This window comes from Hylobates moloch, unplaced genomic scaffold (assembly GCF_009828535.3).
Source record: "Hylobates moloch isolate HMO894 unplaced genomic scaffold, HMol_V3 SCAFFOLD_1, whole genome shotgun sequence".
Classification (NCBI taxonomy): domain Eukaryota; kingdom Metazoa; phylum Chordata; class Mammalia; order Primates; family Hylobatidae; genus Hylobates; species Hylobates moloch.
In genome coordinates this window covers 74,688,283-74,706,305 of record NW_026652276.1, presented here as the reverse complement: position 1 = coordinate 74,706,305, position 18,023 = coordinate 74,688,283, and the positions used below count along the sequence as shown (strand labels likewise).

Here is an 18,023-nt window from a genome sequence, read left to right as displayed (position 1 = left end):
AGGCTTTGTTCATATTTTCTTATTTTTTTCTTTGTCTTTGTTGGATTGGCTTAATTCAAAGACTTTGTGTTCGAGCTCTCTAAATTTCTTTCTTCTACTTGTTCAGTTCTATTGCTGAGACTTTCCAGAGCATTTTGCATTTCTATAATTGTGTCCATTGTTTCCTGAAGATTTGACTGTTTTTCATTTATGCTATCTATTTCCTTGAATATTTCTCCCTTCACTTCTTGTATGATTTTTTTATTTCCTTGTATTGGGCTTTGCCTTTCTCTGGTGCCTCCCTGATTAGCTTAATAACTAACCTCCTAAATTCTTTTTCAGGTAAATCAGGTATTTCTTCTTGGTTTGGGTCCATTGCTGATGAGGCAGTGTGAATTTTGGGGGGTGTTAAACAACCTTGTTTTGTCATATTACCAGGGTTAGTTTTCTGGTTCCTTCTCATTTGGGTAGTCTCTGTCAGAGGGAAGGTCTAGGGATGAAGGCTGTTGTTCAGCTTCTTTTGTCCCACAGGCTGTTCCCTTGATGTAGTAATCTCCCCCTTTTCCTATGGATGTGGCTTCCTGAGAGGTGAACTATAGTGATTGTTTTCTCTCTTCTGGATTGCGCTACCCAGCAAGTCTACCGGCCTCCAGGCTGGTACTGGGGGTTGTCTGCCCAGAGTCCTGTGATGTGAACTGTCTGTGGTTCTCTCAGCCATGGATGCCAGCACCTGTTCCAGTGGAGGTGGCAGAGTGGTCAAAAGGACTCTGTGAGTGTTCTTAGCTTTAGTAGTTTAATGCACTATTTTTGTGCTAGTTGGCCTCCTGCCAGGAAGTGGTGCTTTCCAGAGAGTATCAGCTGTGGTAGCATGGGGAGGAACAGGTGGTGGGCAGGGCCCTAGAACTCCGAAGAGTACATGCCCTTTGTCTTCAGTAACCAGGGCAGGTAGGGAAGGACCACTGAGTTTGGGTCAGGTCTAGGCATGTCTGAGCTCAGACTCTTCTTGGGAGGTTCTTGCTGTGGCTGTTGTGGAGGATGGGGATAAGGCCCCAGGTCAATGAAGTTATGTTCCTAGGAGGATTATGACTGCCTCTACTGTCAGGGAAGTAGGGGAAAGCCGGCAGTCACAGGCCTCACCAAGCTCCCATGCAATCCGAAGGACTAGTCTCACTCTCACCATGCCCCTGCCAACAGCACTAAGCCTGTTTCCAGGCAGTGGGTGAGCAGGGCTGAGAACTTGCCCCAGGCTACCCGCCTCCCAGCTGTGAAAACAAATATGGCTTTCCTTCTTTCCCCACCTATGGAGTCTGCACACCAGATTCACACCTTCCCCTGAGTTCTGGCCAGGAGGCTTCTCTATCAGTTCAAATTTTTACGCATTTAGCTGGAGATTTCCTTCTTTCTGTGGCCTTTTCCCAGCACCTCTGGCTGCCTTGCTGAAGGACCCCTGTGAGGCCAGGCAAAAACGTCTTGCTTGGGGACCTAGTGAGTTCCCAGGGCATTTCCCGCTGCTTCCTCTACCCCTGTATTTCGCCCAGGCTCTCTAAATTGATTCAGCTCCAGGTAAGGTCAAAATCTTCTCCAGTAATCTAGGCCTTCAGTTCCCCCAGTCGGGTGTGTGTGTTTGAGGGTGGACGATCTCCCTTTCCCACTTCCACAGTTTGGGCTCTCACAGTATTTGTGGTGTCTCCCAGGTCCTGCAGGAGTAATCTGCTTCCTTCAGGGAGTCTGTGGGTCCTCTCAGGTTTCCTGATTTACTCCTGCAGTCGAACTGGAGCAAAAATTCACCGTGCAAGCCTCCACACGCTGCTCTGTCCATCCGAGTTGGAGCTGCGATCTAGTCCTGCCTCCTGTCCGCCATGATCCTCTCCAATCCTCCGCATTCTCTAGCCCGCATTATAAAATTTACATGAGTCAACCCTGCCTGAGCACTTTGCATAATCTTAGTAGACAGGAATGAGTAGCTGCTGTGTCCTTTAGATGAGCTGTGTGTTCTCCCTGATGTCGTCCACCCCAGCTCACTTGATTTATCTCCATTACCTGCCTTCCACACAACTTTGTAAGAGATGTACCTCTATAAATTTGTCAGAGAAGAAGAGGAGTTCTCCAGGTGAAGAATGGTGGGAAGAGTGTTCCAGGCTATGGAAACAGCATCTAGAGAGGTCCTGGATCAGGAAAGAGCCTAGACATACAAGGAAATGGAAGACAGACAATGTGGGTAGAGCAGAGTAAACCAAAAGTGGAATTAGATGATGCTGGAGCAGGAGGGAAGACCAAGCCATACAAAGCCCTGTAAGTCAAACTAATGATTTTTAGATTTAAGTTTAGATCGATGGTTCTTAAAACTTAGTATGAGTAAGAACTAAAAGAAGAGAGTCTTGGAAAATGAAGATTCTGATGAAAATATTCTAATCTATCAATCTGCATATTTAATAAGAATTCTGTTTGAGAATCTCCATTTTTAATAGAAATCTCAACTGGGTACGACCACACTTGAAAAGCCTTTAAAGGGTTTTGAGTAGGGGGAACAACATAACTTGAGTTTTAACCACATGGAAGGCTCTGTCGAGAATGGACTCAAGTGAAGCAAATACAAAGCACTTGAGGTTTTTCTGGAGGGGTTGAGGGAGGCCTTTATTTTCCCCATTAATTTTGTTATAGTCCTGTGAAATTTTTATCAACATAAAATTCATATACAATAAAGTTGGCCCCTTTACAGTGTTCAATTCAGGCCTTTTAGTGTATTCATAAAATTGTACACTAGTCACCATTAACTAATTTCAGGACATTTCAGCATCCCTTAAAATAAAACCTCATATTCATCAGCAGTCACTGCCTCTTTTCACCTCCTTTTGGCCTCTTTCTAAACCATGAATCTAGTTTTGGTCTCTCTGGATTTACCTATTCTGGACATTTCATATAAATGAAATCATGAAATACATGGTCTTCTGTGTCTGGCTTCTTTCACTTAGTACAATGTTTCAAGGTTTATCCATGTTGTAGCATGTAAAAAAAATATTCCATTGTATGGATGTACCACATTGGCATAAATTTTTCTTAGTATTCTCTACAAACCTTTTCAATGTCTGTAGTTTGGATAGTGATGTGTCCCTCTTTTATTCTTAATTTTAGTAATTTATGTCTTCTCTATGGTGAGTCTAGATCAAGATTTATCAGTTTTGTTGATCTTCACAAAGAACCAAGTTTGGGCTTCATTAATTTTTCCCTATCGATTTTATTTCCCTATTAATCTTCATTTTGGTCTGTATTATTTCCACATTTCTGTTCACTTTTGGTTTATGTTTTTGTTTTGCTGTTTTTCTAGTTTCTTATGGTAAATGTTAGATTATTAATTTTAGACCTTCTTTCTTTTCTAATATAGACAACTTTGGGCTATTTCACTTAAATGACTATGTTTGCCACATCTCATAAATTTTTATATGTTTCATTTTCCTTTCATTCAGTCCAAAATATTTTCTAATACTTCATGATTTTTTTCTTTGACTCATATATTTTTTAGAAGTGTGTTGTTTAGTTTTTAAATATTTGATGATTTCCCAGTGTTCTTTCCATTGCTGATTTCCAATTAAAATGCACTGGGATTTGTAAGTATACTTTGATTTTATTTATTTTAAATTTATTGTGATTTGTTGTTTTGTAGTCAAGTACATGATCTATCCTGGAAAATGTTTCATGTGCTCTTGAAAATAATTACCATTTGGTTCTTATAATTTTTCTTTTTTTATTGGTATTCCTTATTTGGTATGGCATTGTTCTTATGTTTTGGTTTACTTCTTTATACATAATTTCCTTTAGTTCTTGAATATATGTATAATATTTAATAGCTGATTTAAAGTCTTTGCCTAGTATATTCAACATATGGGTTTCTTTGGGGACAGTTCCTATTGACTGTTTTTATTCCTCTAAATGAGCAATACTTTCTGGTTTCTTTGCATGTGTCATAACCTTTTATTGAAGCTGGATATTTTATATAATATAATGTGCCAACTCAAGAAATCAGATTTTCCCTTCCCCCCTTCCCCAGGGTTTGTTGTTATTGCTGTTTGTTGTGGTAGTTGTTAATATATTTGTTTGTTTAGTGGCTTTCCTGAACTAACTCTGTAAAATACTCTATTTTGTTGTTGTATGTGGCCACTGAAGTCTCCAATCAGTAAGGTTAATGGCCAGCTAGTGATTGGACAGAGCTTCCCTTAAATGTCTTCAACCAATCAATATATTTCCTAGACTTTGTCAAGGACCTTTGTGTATGATGGAGCATGCTTTCAATGCTCTGGCAGTCAGTTTATAGCTCTGCCTTAGCCTTTACTTCCTGCTTATCGAGAGCTTCAAAGTTATCCAGAGGCGTGATCATCAGGCCTACTTGGGCATGTGCATATCCTGGTAGATGCATGTGGCCTTTTAGATTCCAAGAAATATGTTGTGTTTTTGTTTTTTTTTTTGTTTTTTTTTTTTTTTGAGATGGAGTTTTGCTCTTGTTGCCCAGGCTGGAGTACAATGGCACGATCTCGGCTCACTGCAACCTCCGCTTCCCAGGTTCAAGCGATTCTCTTGTCTCTGCCTCCTGAGTAGCTGGGATTACATGCATGCGCCACCACGCATTATTTTTGTCTTTTTAGTAGAGACAGGGTTTCACCATGTTGATCAGGCTGGTCTCAAACTCCTGACCTTGGATGATCCACCCACCTCAGCCTCCCAAAGTGCTGGGATTACAGGCGTGAGCCACCACACCCAGCCATGTTGAAGCTCTATGGACATTTCATTCTCAAGGTTTTCCTTTGAAGATTTTTGGTCAGACTCTTGTTAGTCCCAACTGGTAACCCTGCCTCAGGCAGCTGTGTTGTTAAGCAGTTGCTGCTGATTGTCTTTGACAAATGCTCTGTAGGTAGGGCTATTTGCATAAAGTGAGAACTGTGTCAGGTCTAACTAATGCAAGCTCTGAGAATGGAGCCAGAAAGGTCAAATAGTGACAATTCTTTGGTGACTGGATATTTGGGGAGCTTCAAATTCATTATGTCTCCTCCAGTGACTTCTAGACTGCTTGTTTCCATAGTGAACATAGTTGTGAGGATGCTAGTTTTTAAGACTACTGCAGAGCTAGGAGGAAAGGGATGGGTTTAAGCAAATTAAAACCCCACAGTGATCACTGTTCCTATCAAGAGTCAGCCATATTTCCTAAATAAACAGTCCTCAAATTGTTGCAAGCCTTTAGTTAATTTACAAAGTTCTGACAAACTTAATTTTGACATTTAACAGTTTTTGCTAGTATTTTCATTGCTTTTATGGAGAAGTAGCTTTTCTTTTCTTTTTTTTCTTTTTTTGAGACAGGGTCTCACTATGTTGCCCAGGCTGGCATGCAGTGGGCAGTCATGGCTAATTGCAGCCTCAAACTCCCAGGCTCAGGTGATCCTTCTGCCTCAGCCTCCTGGGGAGCTGGGACTACAGGTATATGCAACCACATCTTGCTAATTTTTTGAATTATTATTTTTTTGTAGAGACAAGGTTATGCGATGTTGCCCAATCTGGTCTCAAACTCCTGGGCTCAAGTTATCCTCCTATCTTGGCCTCCCAAAGTGCTGGGATTAGAGGCATGAGTCACCACACCCAGCTGAGCAGATTTTCAGAGGTCCTTATTCCACTATTCTGGAAAATGATTGCTGCCATTTCATTGATTCATTCACTCATTCACACAGTGACTGATAAATCAATGCCTTTTCATTCAACAAATATTTATTGTTATTTGTTGTGTGTCAGAAGTATATTCATAATCTGGGTATGCAAAGATTAACAAGGTAGGGTCCCTCCCAAGGGGAGTTGAATGTATGGGAACAGAAGAAACAAAAATACTGGAAGTAAATCCTGGTGGTGTAACATGATGATTTGTGTAACAGCAATATGTAAAGAATATAATGGAAGAGTAAATGGGGAGCAAGTCACTCCATGGTAGCTTTGTGGTAACCACTATAGAATGGGTAATTTCTAAGCTAAGTAAATGAGTAAAAGCTTATCAAGGAGGCTTTTTACCAATGAGTAAATGAGTAAAAGTTTATCAAGGAAGAGAGCAGATACACCAGATAGAGAGAATGGTGTGAGCAAAGACAGAGATGAAAATGCCATGGAAGGCCGGGCGCGGTGGCTCACGCTTGTAATCCCAGCACTTTGGGAGGCCAAGGCGGGCAGATCACGAGGTCAGGAGATCGAGACCACAGTGAAACCCCGTCTCTACTGAAAAAAAAAATACAAAAAATTAGCCGGGCGTGGTGGCGGGCACCTGTAGTCCCAGCTACTCGGAGAGGCTGAGGCAGGAGAATGGCGTGAACCCGGGAGGCGGAGCTTGCAGTGAGCCGAGATTGCACCACTGCACTCCAGCCTGGGTGACAGAGCGAGACTCCGTCTCAAAAGAAAAAAAAAAAGAAAATGCCGTGGAAGTTCATTTGACTGAAACATCGTGTTGAAAGTTGGCTGCTGTAGAAAATAGGTAGTATTGAAAGATTTTAAAGCAGAGTAGGTAGTATGGTAGTGAAGACTGGATTAGATTAAAGAGCTATATTTGGACTCGAGTAGAATGGGTTTAGGTGGTGACTCAAGTGCAGGACCGAGTGAGCAGGTAGAAGAGTATTTTCAGCATTCATGTCTCAGAGTTCCTCCTTGTCAGTATAATTTGTTAATATTCTTTGTGAGATAGATGAGTTCATGCTTTGCATAATAGTCTAGGTGTGCTTAGTGGTCCATCACCTCAAAATCACCTAAGCTCGAGAATGCCAGATTCATATTAAGCCTACAGTCAACTCAAACCTGTAAGTCTCTTTCCCATATAAGAGCAGTTGTGGCCTGGCGTGGTGGCTCAAGCCTGTAATCCCAGCACTTTGGGAGGCCAAGGTGGGGGGATCACCTGAGGTTGCGAGTTAGAGACCAGCCTGACCAACATAGAGAAACCCTGTCTCTACTAAAAATACAAAACTAGCCAGGCATGGTGGTGCATGCCTGTAATCCTAGCTACCCAGGAGGCTGAGGCAGAAGAATCGCTTGAACCCAGGAGGTGGAGGTTGCGGTGAGCCAAGATCGTGCCACTGCACTCCAGCCTGGACAACAAGAACGAAACTCTGTCTCCAAAAAAAAAAAAAAAAGCAGTTGTCCTGTTCCTTTGTTACTCTTTGACTGAAGGAGTGCATGAGGAAAGAGGAGACATGGAGGTAGAGATGGCTGCTGAGACCATTAGATGAGCTTCACTTAAATACCATTCATTGTCAATTAACCATATAATAAATTTTTTAAAACCATCTTACAGGAAGTATGAGAAAGGAAAAACCTATTAACGCTACCATTCTCATGCAGTTATTATCCTGCACAGTCCTTTCAAGTAATTTTCCTTTGTCTATTTTTATATATTAGCAATATTTTCCACACTATCTTGAATCCCATTTTATTATTTGGAGACAAAAGCATTTCATATATTGAGCCACTGTTTGTATATACAGGTTGCCTATCTATTATCCAAAATGCTTCGGACCAGAAATGTTTCAAATGATGGATTTTTTTCAGATTTTGAAATATTTGCATATACATGAGATATCTTAAGGATGGAATCCAGGTGTAAATATGTAATTCATTTATGTTATATACATACCTTAAACATATAGCCTGAAGTTACCTTTATATAATATTTTTAGTAATTTTGTGCACAAAACAAAGTTTGTGTACATTCAACTATCAGAAAGCAAAGGTATCATTGTGTCAGCCACTCATTTGGACAATCTGTGGTTGTTCGGTCTCACCATCTTTCCTGACTCTGAATTGATATGCTAGCAATAAGCAATCATTTTCTTACCTTTTCACACACAAATACTTAACAGTAAAAATAAGAAATACCATTAATGCAGTGAAAAAAGAATGCATTCCAGGTAACTAAGCAGCACAGTTGCATTGTCGTTGTGGTGTCATGTTAGCACTCAACAAATTTCAGATTTTGGAGCATTTCAGATTTTGGATTTTTGGATGCTCATCCTGTATTATTATTATTATTATTATTATTATTATTATTATTATTATTATTATTTTGAGATGGAGTCTTGCTCTGTGGCCCAGGCTGGAATGCAGTGGCATGGTCTCAGCTCACTACAACCTCTGCCTCCCAAGAGATTGAAGTGATTCTCCTGTCTCAGCCTCCCGAGTAGCTGGGATTACAAACATGCGCCACCACACCTGGCTAATTTTGTATTTTTAGTAGAGACAGGGTTTCTCCATGTTGGTCAGGCTGGTTTTGAACTCCCAACCTCAGATGATCCGCCCACCTCAGCCTCCCATAGTGCTGGGATTACAGGCATGAGCCACCATGCCCAGCCAACCTGTATTATTTTTAATGGATACATTATGTTTCTGCTGGGGCACATGTTATAATTTAATCAAAATGTCTACTATTATCAGATATTTCTATCAAATAAAGTGGTTTATCAGTTCAAGAAGACTGAGAATCACTGGGTTAGGAAACTATATGTTAAAACTATTTATTATTTTCCTGCCTTCAAAATAAAATCGCTACCTGCCAAACGATAGCACCAAGTTCACTGGGGATCCTTGAGTAGGGAAGTAAGAGTCTGCAGTTCTACTGGGAGAACATCCCTTGTGTCACAAACTAGGCTTGTCTGGTGATAGCCTGACTTAGCAAATACTGGCCTGTGGCATCCAGATAAGGCATTCTCTTCTGACATCACAGAGATCGCTAGCATTTTCAGAATATTCCATTGATCTCAGCTTCCCTTTTAGAGACCTAGATGGGTCTTTATTTCTCACAAAGAGGAACGCAATGCCTGTATTTGAACAGGAACATTTACGTGACCTAGGCAGTTATTTGCCATACTTTCCTCAAGTTTATTTCATTCTGTTCCCAGAAAAACAGACCAGGGAATTGGTTAAGAGGAGTCCTGTTTATAGTACACTGTGTACCCTCTTTGCAGGCAAGGTCTCATTTAATTTATTTTTAAAAGTAAGTACATGCTGGGAAGGACTGCTTTTCTAAAGCTTGGGAAATAAGAAACAATAGCAGACATTCACTTGCAGGTTTGGAAAGATAAAGAAATGAAAATACACTGCTAGCCTCATTTATTAGATAAGTGGCAGTATCTTACCTATATCAATTATCAGTCAGCCAAAAACGATGTAAATTTTATTTATCCAACTCCCATTTCTCATTAAGTTCTTCACCCTGGGGGGCACACGCAACCTCAGTTTTGTGTGACTACACAAAAATCAAGCCAGAAGCTGTCTTTCCTTTTCTCTGAATAAGCTACATTTTCAAAGACACACTCCCCACACAGAGGCTTGGAGTAACCCTGGGTGCATAACCCAAAGAGAGTGTCTCTTTTGTTGAGAGGAATGGAAGAGAATCAGGTTAGAACTGAAAGGGGTCTTTGAGATCATCTAGTTCAAGGATTCTCAAATGCCTTCTATTTGCCAGTGAAAACTCATTACAAAAAAAAAAATAAAAATAAAAATACCATGATTGGAGCTTTGACAAACACAGATTACCGCAACTCAGACCTGGGGATTCTAACAACAGGACAATGCTCATAGTTTATTCTCCTGCTCAGCCGGGTTTGAAAACCAATAAAATAGTACAACTTTCTCATTTTACAAATGAAAAAACAGAGAGCCAGAGAAGATGACATTCAACTAGTTACTTACAGAGGCGAGATCAAAATTTCTAGCCCTATTTTTTCCACTCTATCACACTGCCTTCCTAAAACTGTAACTACACGCTAAGTGCCCTCAAAAACAATTTGAGGGTTCACCAAGTAAAATGCGAATGAGCTAAATGTTCACTCATTTGGAGAGCAAAGGAGTGTTCTCCTAAACAAAGAAAACCCAGGTAACTGATTACTTAGAGGGAGAATGTTAGTTTCAGTGCCTTCTGCATATCCTGTGCACTCCCTTTTGCCTCAGCACAGCCTCACCTACATGAGATGAGGATCCATAAGAGCAGGAGAAGTTTACTCATTTCTTTTGCAAATATTTATAAATGAATCTAAATGCCTCTTATCAGACTGTGCTAGGCCTTGGAAATATAGCTGATGAACAAAAGAGACCTAGTCTCTACCATAATGAGCTTACAGCTTAGTGGTGGTTAAAGATAATTAAGTAGGTAATTTGCAATTTGGCATGGCGAGTGTTATGATGAGTGGATTACAGGAGAAACCAAACTTTCAAAGCCTTTATGTAATTACAAGGGAATGGTTTTGACTAAGAGGAATTTCCTATTGATTCAAAATGGTAGGAGAAATTAAAGATATGAATATATTCAAGAAGTAGATATAATTTTAGCATTCCAAAACACCCAAACAAATGACCAATGGCTGTGGTAGAGTAAAGAGGTTGGCAAATACATCGCCCCCAAAAACAACTAAATAAAGAGGTTGGCAAATACATCGCCCCCAAAAACAACTAAATAAAGACGTTGGCAAATACATTCCCCCAAAAACAACTATAATACGGGCTAAAATTCTCATGGACAACCATTTCAGAGCTCTGGTAATTGACTAAAGGTAAACACCAAATTGAGAAATGCTTATTCATAAAAGCTGCTAGAACTCTATATAAGAACACTAGGAGTCTGTGGCTTTCTTGCCTATGGTGGTTCACATTCCCTCCTCCCTTTCCCCAGCTCAGTCAGGGCAGTAATTGTGCCAGGGTGAGGCTGGCCATGAAAAGTGAAAGCCTCATTGCTGGAGGGAGGATGACTTGATTTGGAGTAGAACGTGGAAATCCACATCCCACTATGCCATCAGTAAAAAGTAACAGCACTGGTAATCAGTGGCTCTGCTAATGCCAAGTCAGCAACACTGGCAGCCTAAAGTTATAGTTCCAGTTGGAAAGAATCATGTGACCAGAGGACGGTCCAGAACTTTAATAGGAAGTTATTTGAAATGAGAGCGCCACAGAGGAGCCACATAAACTCTCCACATACCTCTGGTTGACTGGAAGGATGTGTGCACTCACACGGTAGGTCTGGGAGGACCTAGAAAGGAATAAAAATTGAGACTGATTAGACAACTGACTGAAATTTAAAAATACTTCCCAAGTCCACATACAGACCCATGAGCCGAGGAGGAAGAATTATAGGCTCAAAGTGTCTGAGTACAATCTATAACAAATCATTAGCTGACCACTAAGCTATATAGATATAGATGTGACCCCTGAGAACCCTGGATGAAAAAATAACAATAACTGAGCAGAGACATCAGCAGCCACAAATCACAGGAAAGAAAGATTCTAAAGGGCTAAATCATCCAAGCAGACAAAATATTACCATCAACTAACCAGCAGGGAAAAAAAATCATCATAATCCAGTGTAGTTAAAATATTATTTATCACGTCCAGTGTTCAGGGAAAATAATCATAAGAAATGAACAGAAATAGCCAAGTATTACCTACAGTCAAGGGAAAGGCAATCAATAGAAATTGACCCTGAATTGGATTAGGTGTTAGATTTAGCAGAAAGCTTCAAAGCATATAAATATAGGCAATAAGTTAAAGAATTAAAAGAAAATGTGATGGCAATGGTTCTTGAATAGAAAAACTCAATATAAAATATAAAATTCTACAGCTGAAAAATTAAAAAAAATAAATAGCAGATTTGAGATGGCAGAAGAAACAATGAACACTAAAATAGGTTACTTGAAATTATGTAACCTGAAGAACACAGAGAAAGATTGAAGAAAAATGTCCCTCAGAGACCTGTGGGACAACCCTACTAGCATACGTGAAATGGGAGTTCTAGAAAGGGAGGATAAGGGAAACCTGTTTTTAAAAATAATGGCTAAACCTTCTTAAATTTGATGAAAACAATCTACTGATCCAAGAATCTTAAAAAAAAAATAGAACAAATACAAAGAGATCCACATTTAAACATCTCATAGTCAAACAATTGAAAGACAGAGACATAGAAAAAAATCTTAAAAGGAGCAAGAGAAAACTAACTCATCACACACCGGAAACAACAGTATTGTTAATTAATGGCTGACTTCTTATCTGAAACCAGAAAGCACTGTTACAACATTCAAAATTCTTAACTGTTGGTGAATTAATCTATATTGAGCAAAACTATTCTTCAAGAATGAAAGTAAATACATTTCTGGATAAACAGAAACTGAGATATATTGCTATCAGTTCTGCCTTACAATAAACACTGAAGTTATCTGGATTACAGGAAATAACACCAGATGTTAAGAGGATTCTACAGAAAGAAATGAAAACTGTTAACACCTTGTATTAGGTTGGCGCAAAAGTAATTGCGGTTTTTGCCATTACTTCTAAGCTGCAATTACTTTTGCGCCAACCTAAAATGGCAAAAACCACAATTACTTTTGCACCAACCTGATACAAATATGTTTTCTTTTCTTTATGATGTTAAAAGATATGATTGCATAAATAAATAATTGTAACACTATGTTATTGGGTTTGTCACATATACTGAATTAAAATAAAGTCTTAGATTTATGGTGCATTGATATTCAACAATGGTGCCAAGGCGATCTAATGGGGAAAAGACAAGTTCCTAAAAAATAAAGGGTCTGCAATAGTTAGACATCCTCCTCCCCCGCCAAAAAAAGAAAAAAGATTTTAGACTGTTACTTCACACCACACTCGAAATGGATCATAGACCTCAATGTAAAAGCCAAAAGTACAGTCTGAAAACATAAATTTCAGAATTCTCAAACTGGGATAAAACTTTGGTTTTGTCAATATGATCTTGTCACTAGGGAATTTAAGAACACTCAAACCCTGTCCCCATCAACCTGGGGAAGATATAAACACAATGAAAAATAGCTGAATAAATCAAAGCACCATTTAATAATTAACTGGGGATGGGCCCCAAATCTGAACAATGAAAACTCTAGTAAACTAGAGAGCTTGAAATTGCATTCCCCTTCTTCAATTGGTATTTTCCCATTTTAAGTGACAGATGATCTCTAAGCTGGCTTAAGAAAACAGAATATACCAGATTGTAAATGAAAAGTTCAAAGGGGGGCCAGACACTGTGCCTCGTTCCAAAAATCTCTGCACTTTGGGAAGCTGAGATGGGCAGATCACTTGAGCCCAGGAGTTCGAGACCAGCCTGGGCAACATGGCCAAACCCTGTCTCTACAAAAAATACAAAAATTAGCCTGGCATCATGGTACACCTGTAGTCCCAGCTACTCAGGAGGCTGAGGTGGGAGAATCACCTGGGCCCAGGAGGCAGAGGTGCAGTGAACGGAGATGGTGCCACTGTACTCCAGCCTGGGTGACAGAGTGAGATCCTGTCTCAAAAAAAGTTCACAGGGGCCTGGTTTCAGGGGTACTTTATCCTTAGCTCAATGGCACAAGACCAGGTATCTTTCCACTCATACCTTAACACAACCCTGTGTGCTGGCTCTGTTCTCAAGTAGGCTGTCTCCTTGTGATTGGAAAATGCCTGCCAGAAGTTCCAACACCACATCTTCCCAGCTCAAGTCTATGGAAAAGAGCATTTGCTTAACAGCCCTGAAAAAAAAATTACACTGGTTTCTGATCCCTGAAACAAGTGCTGTGGCCAGGCCAATGTAATGCTCTGATTGCCCAGGCTGGAGTCACATGCTCCATGGACACACAAAGAACATGAATCGAGGGTGGGGAAGAGGGTAGTTTCCCAGACACTGGGTAACTATTTCCAGAAGAGTAAATGGGTGCTAGGAGGTAAAGACAACAGAGGACCACTATAACCCTATCTTTCTAAGCTAACAAATCTCAATTTGTTTCATGCAAAATACAACTAAAAAATATTCATCGGATCCAGAGGGAGAGAGAGAGAGGCAGTAGCCAAAAAATACATTTAAATACCAACCTGAGAGACAGAAAGAGAGAGAGAGAAATGGAAGGCTGAATCTCTGCCCCATGCAAAGTGGGCCCTTGCCCTAATTATACCAAGCATGGGGAAGAGAAAGAAGGAAGTCCAGGAAAATTTGACAACAACCAGATGGTGGTGGTGGCCAGGTATACTTGGAAGTACTAAGCCCTCAAGCAGCCAATCAAGCCAGCTGCGTGGAAAGAAGAGACAGAGCAAGGTGGCAGAGCCTCCTCTCATGAGTGATTGAGTATTGGTCTTTAATATTCAAGCCAAGAGAAAGGAAGAAACAATTTAAAGAGGCACTCTCATGACCTGATCTTTCAGTATGCAGTGATTCTGCCTACTTTGAAAGGGGGCCAGCCATCTGATGAGTATCCATCTGCCTTGGAGAGGAACAAGGAGAATTCCTTTCCAAATATCTACAAATTTAGAGATGATTTCTAAAGCCATGGATGTAAGTACAGTTCTCAGGAGTGTGTAAATGGCAGAAAGGGGAGGAGAGGGAAGAAGAATGAAAGAAGATAGAGAGGTGTCTAGGACACATGCTGGAGGAGCCCCAGACTTTAAGAGCAGGCTTTCTTTTCCTTCACAAGTTTTGATGGCTTTGGTTTTCAAAGTCTCTGAAGGTTAATACTGTCAGGCCTCTGAGCCCAAGCCAAGCCATCGCATCCCCTGTGACTTACACGTATACATCCAAATGGCCTGAAGTAACTGAAGATCCACAAAAGAAGTAAAAATAGCCTTAACTGATCACATTCCACCATTGTGATTTGTTTCTGCCCCACCGTAACTGATCAATGTACTTTGTAATCTCCCCCACCCTTAAGAAGGTTCTTTGTAATTCTCCCCACCCTTGAGAATGTACTTTGTGAGATCCACCCCTGCCCACAAAACATTGCTCTTAACTTCACTTCCTATCCCAAAAGCTATAAGAACTAATCATAATCCACCACCCTTTGCTGAGTCTCTTTTTGGACTCAGCCCGCCTGCACCCAGGTGAAATAAACAGCCATGTTGCTCACACAAAGGCTGTTTGGTGGTCTCTTCACACGGAAACACATGAAATTTGGTGCCATGACTCAGATCAGGGGACCTCCCTTGGGAGATCAATCCCCCGTCCTCCTGCTCTTTGCTCCATGAGAAAGATCCACCTACGACCTCAGGTCCTCAGACCGACCAGCCCAAGAAACATCTCACCAATTTCAAATCCGGTAAGCGGCCTCTTTTTACTCTCTTCTCCAACCTCCCTCACTATCCCTCAACCTCTTTCTCCTTTCAATCTTGGCGCCACACTTCAATCTCTCCCTTCTCTTAATTTCAATTCCTTTCATTTTCTGGTAGAGACAAAGGAGACATGTTTTATCCGTGGATCCAAAACTCCAGCACTGGTCACGGACTGGGAAAGCAGCCTTCTCTTGGTTTTTAATCATTGCAGGGATGCCTCTCTGATTATTCACCCACATTTCAGAGGTATCAGACCACACAAGGACGCCTGCCTTGGTCTTTCACCCTTAGTGGCAAGTCCCACTTTTCTGGGGAAGGGGCAAGTACCTCAACCCCTTCTCTCCTTGTCTCTACCCCTTCTCTGCTTTTCTGGGGAAGGGGCATATACCCCAACCCCTTCTCTCCTTGTCTCTACACCTTCTCTGCTTTTCTGGGGGAGGGGCAAGTACCCCTCAAACCCTTCTCCTTCACTCTTAGTGGCAAGTCCCGCTTTTCTAGGGGACAAGAACCCCTAATCGCTTATTTCTGCACCCCGACCTCTTATCTCTGCACCCCGATCCCTTATTTCCAGGCCCCAACCCCTTCTCTGCTTTTCTGGAGGGCAAGAACCCCCCCCCACCCCTTCTCCGTGTCTCTACTCTTTTCTCTGGGCTTGCCTCCTTCACTATAGGCAAGGTTCCACCTTCCATTCCTCCTTCTTCTCCCTTAGCCTGTGTTCTTAAGAACTTAAAACCTCTTCAACTCTCACCTGACCTAAAATCTAAGCATCTTATTTTCTTCTGCAATGCCGCTTGACCCCAATACAAACTCAACAGTAGTTCCAGACAGCAGGAAAATGGCACTTTCAATTTTTCCATCCTACAAGATCTAAATAATTCTTGTCATAAAATGGGCAAGTGGTCTGAAATGCCTGACATCCAGGCATTCTTTTACACATCAGTCCCTTCCTAGTCTCTGTGCCCAATGCAACTCATCCCAAATCTTCCTTCTTTCCCTCCTGCCTGTCCCCTCAATCCCAACCCCAAGCATCACTGAGTCTTTCTAACCTTCCTTTTCTACAGACCCATCTAACCTCTCCCCTCCTCGCCAGGCCAAGCTAGGTCCCAATTCTTCCTCAGCCTCTGCTCCTCCACCCTATAATCCTTTTATCACCTCCCCTCCTCACACCCAGTCCGGCTTACAGTTTCATTCCGTGACTAGCCCTCCCCCACCTGCCCAGCAATTTACTCTTAAAAAAGTGGCTAGAGCTAAAGGCATAGTCAAGGTTAATGCTCCTTTTTCTTTATCCCAAATCAGATAGCATTTAGGCTCTTTTTCATCAAACATAAAAAACCCAGCCCAGTTCATGGCTCGTTTGGCAGCAATGCTGAGACACTTTACAGCCCTAGACCCTAAAAGGTCAAAAGGCCGTCTTATTCTCAATATACAATTTATTACCCAATCTGCTCCCAATATTAAATAAAACTCCAAAAGTTAGAATCTGGCTCTCAAACCCCACAACAGGACTTAATTAACCTCAACTTCAAGATGTACAATAGTAGAAAAAAGTTGCAATTCTTTGCCTCCACTGTGAGACAAACCCCAGCCACATCTCCAGCACACAAGAACTTCCAAACGCCTGAACTGCAGCAGCCAGGTGTTCCTCCAGAACCTCCTCCCCCAGGAGCTTGCTACACGTGCCGGAAATCTGGCCACTGGGCCAAGGAATGCCGGCAGCCTGGGATTCTTCCTAAGCCGCGTCCCATCTGTGCAGGACCCCACTGGAAATCGGACTGTTCAACTCACCTGGCAGCCACTCCCAGAGCCCCTGGAACTCTGGCCCAAGGCTCTCTGACTGACTCCTTCCCAGATCTTCTCAGCTTAGCGGCTGAAGACTGATGCTGCCCGATCGCCTTGGAAGCCCCATAGACTATCATGGACACTGAGCTTTAGGTAACTCTCACAGTGGAAGGTAAGTCTGTCTGCTTCTTAATCAATATGGCGGCTACCCACTCCACATTACCTTCTTTTCAAGGGCCTGTTTCCCTTGCCTCCATAACTGTTGTGGGTATTGACAGCCAGGCTTCTAAACCTCTTAAAACTCCCCAACTCTGATGCCAACTTAGACAATACTCTTTTAAGCACTCCTTTTTAGTTATTCCCACCTGCCCAGTTCCCTTATTAGGCTGAGACACTTTAACTCATTTATCTGCTTCCCTGACTATTCCTGGATTACAGCTGCATCTCATTGCCGCCCTTCTTCCCAATCCAAAGCCTCCTTTGTGTCCTCCTCTTGTATCCCCCCACCTTAACCCACAAGTATAAGATACCTCTACTCCCTCCTTGGCGACCGATCATGCACACCTTACCATCTCATTAAAACCTAATCACCCTTACCCCGCTCAATGCCCATATCCCATCCCACAGCAGGCTTTGAAAGGATTAAAGCCTGTTATCACTCGCCTGCTACAGCATGGCCTTTTAAAGCCTATAAACTCTTCTTACCATTCCCCCATTTTACCTGTCCTAAAACCAGACAAGGCTTACAAGTTAGTTCAGAATCTGCACCTTATCAACCAAATTATTTTGCCTATCCACCCCGTGGTGCCAAACCCATAAACTCTCCTATCCTCAATACCTCCCTCTACTACCCATTATTCTGTTCTGGATCTCAAACATGCTTTCTTTACTATTCCTTTGCACCCTTCCTCCCAGCCTCTCTTTGCTTTCACTTAGACTGACCCTGACACCCATCAGGCTCAGCAAGTTACCTGGGCTGTACTGCCACAAGGCATCACAGATAGCCCCCATTACTTCAGTCAAGCCCAAATTTCATCCTCATCTGTTACCTATTTCGGCATAATTCTCATAAAAACATGCGTGCTCTCCCTGCTGATCGTGTCCGACTAATCTCCCAAACCTCAATGCCTTCTACAAAACAACAACTCCTCTCCTTCCTAGGC

The 18,023-nt window shown here is 41.6% G+C and overlaps 1 long non-coding RNA gene across 1 annotated transcript in view; it reads right to left on the bottom strand.

Moving 5' to 3' along the window:
• The window catches only part of LOC131383906 (uncharacterized), an 84,796-nt gene extending 73,788 nt beyond the window's left edge, over window positions 1-11,008 (bottom strand). The window contains exon 1 of the long non-coding RNA XR_009214307.1: window positions 10,958-11,008. This is a non-coding gene — a long non-coding RNA (uncharacterized LOC131383906). The remainder of the gene's footprint in view (window positions 1-10,957) is intronic.
• Between the last annotated feature and the right edge of the window lie 7,015 nt (window positions 11,009-18,023).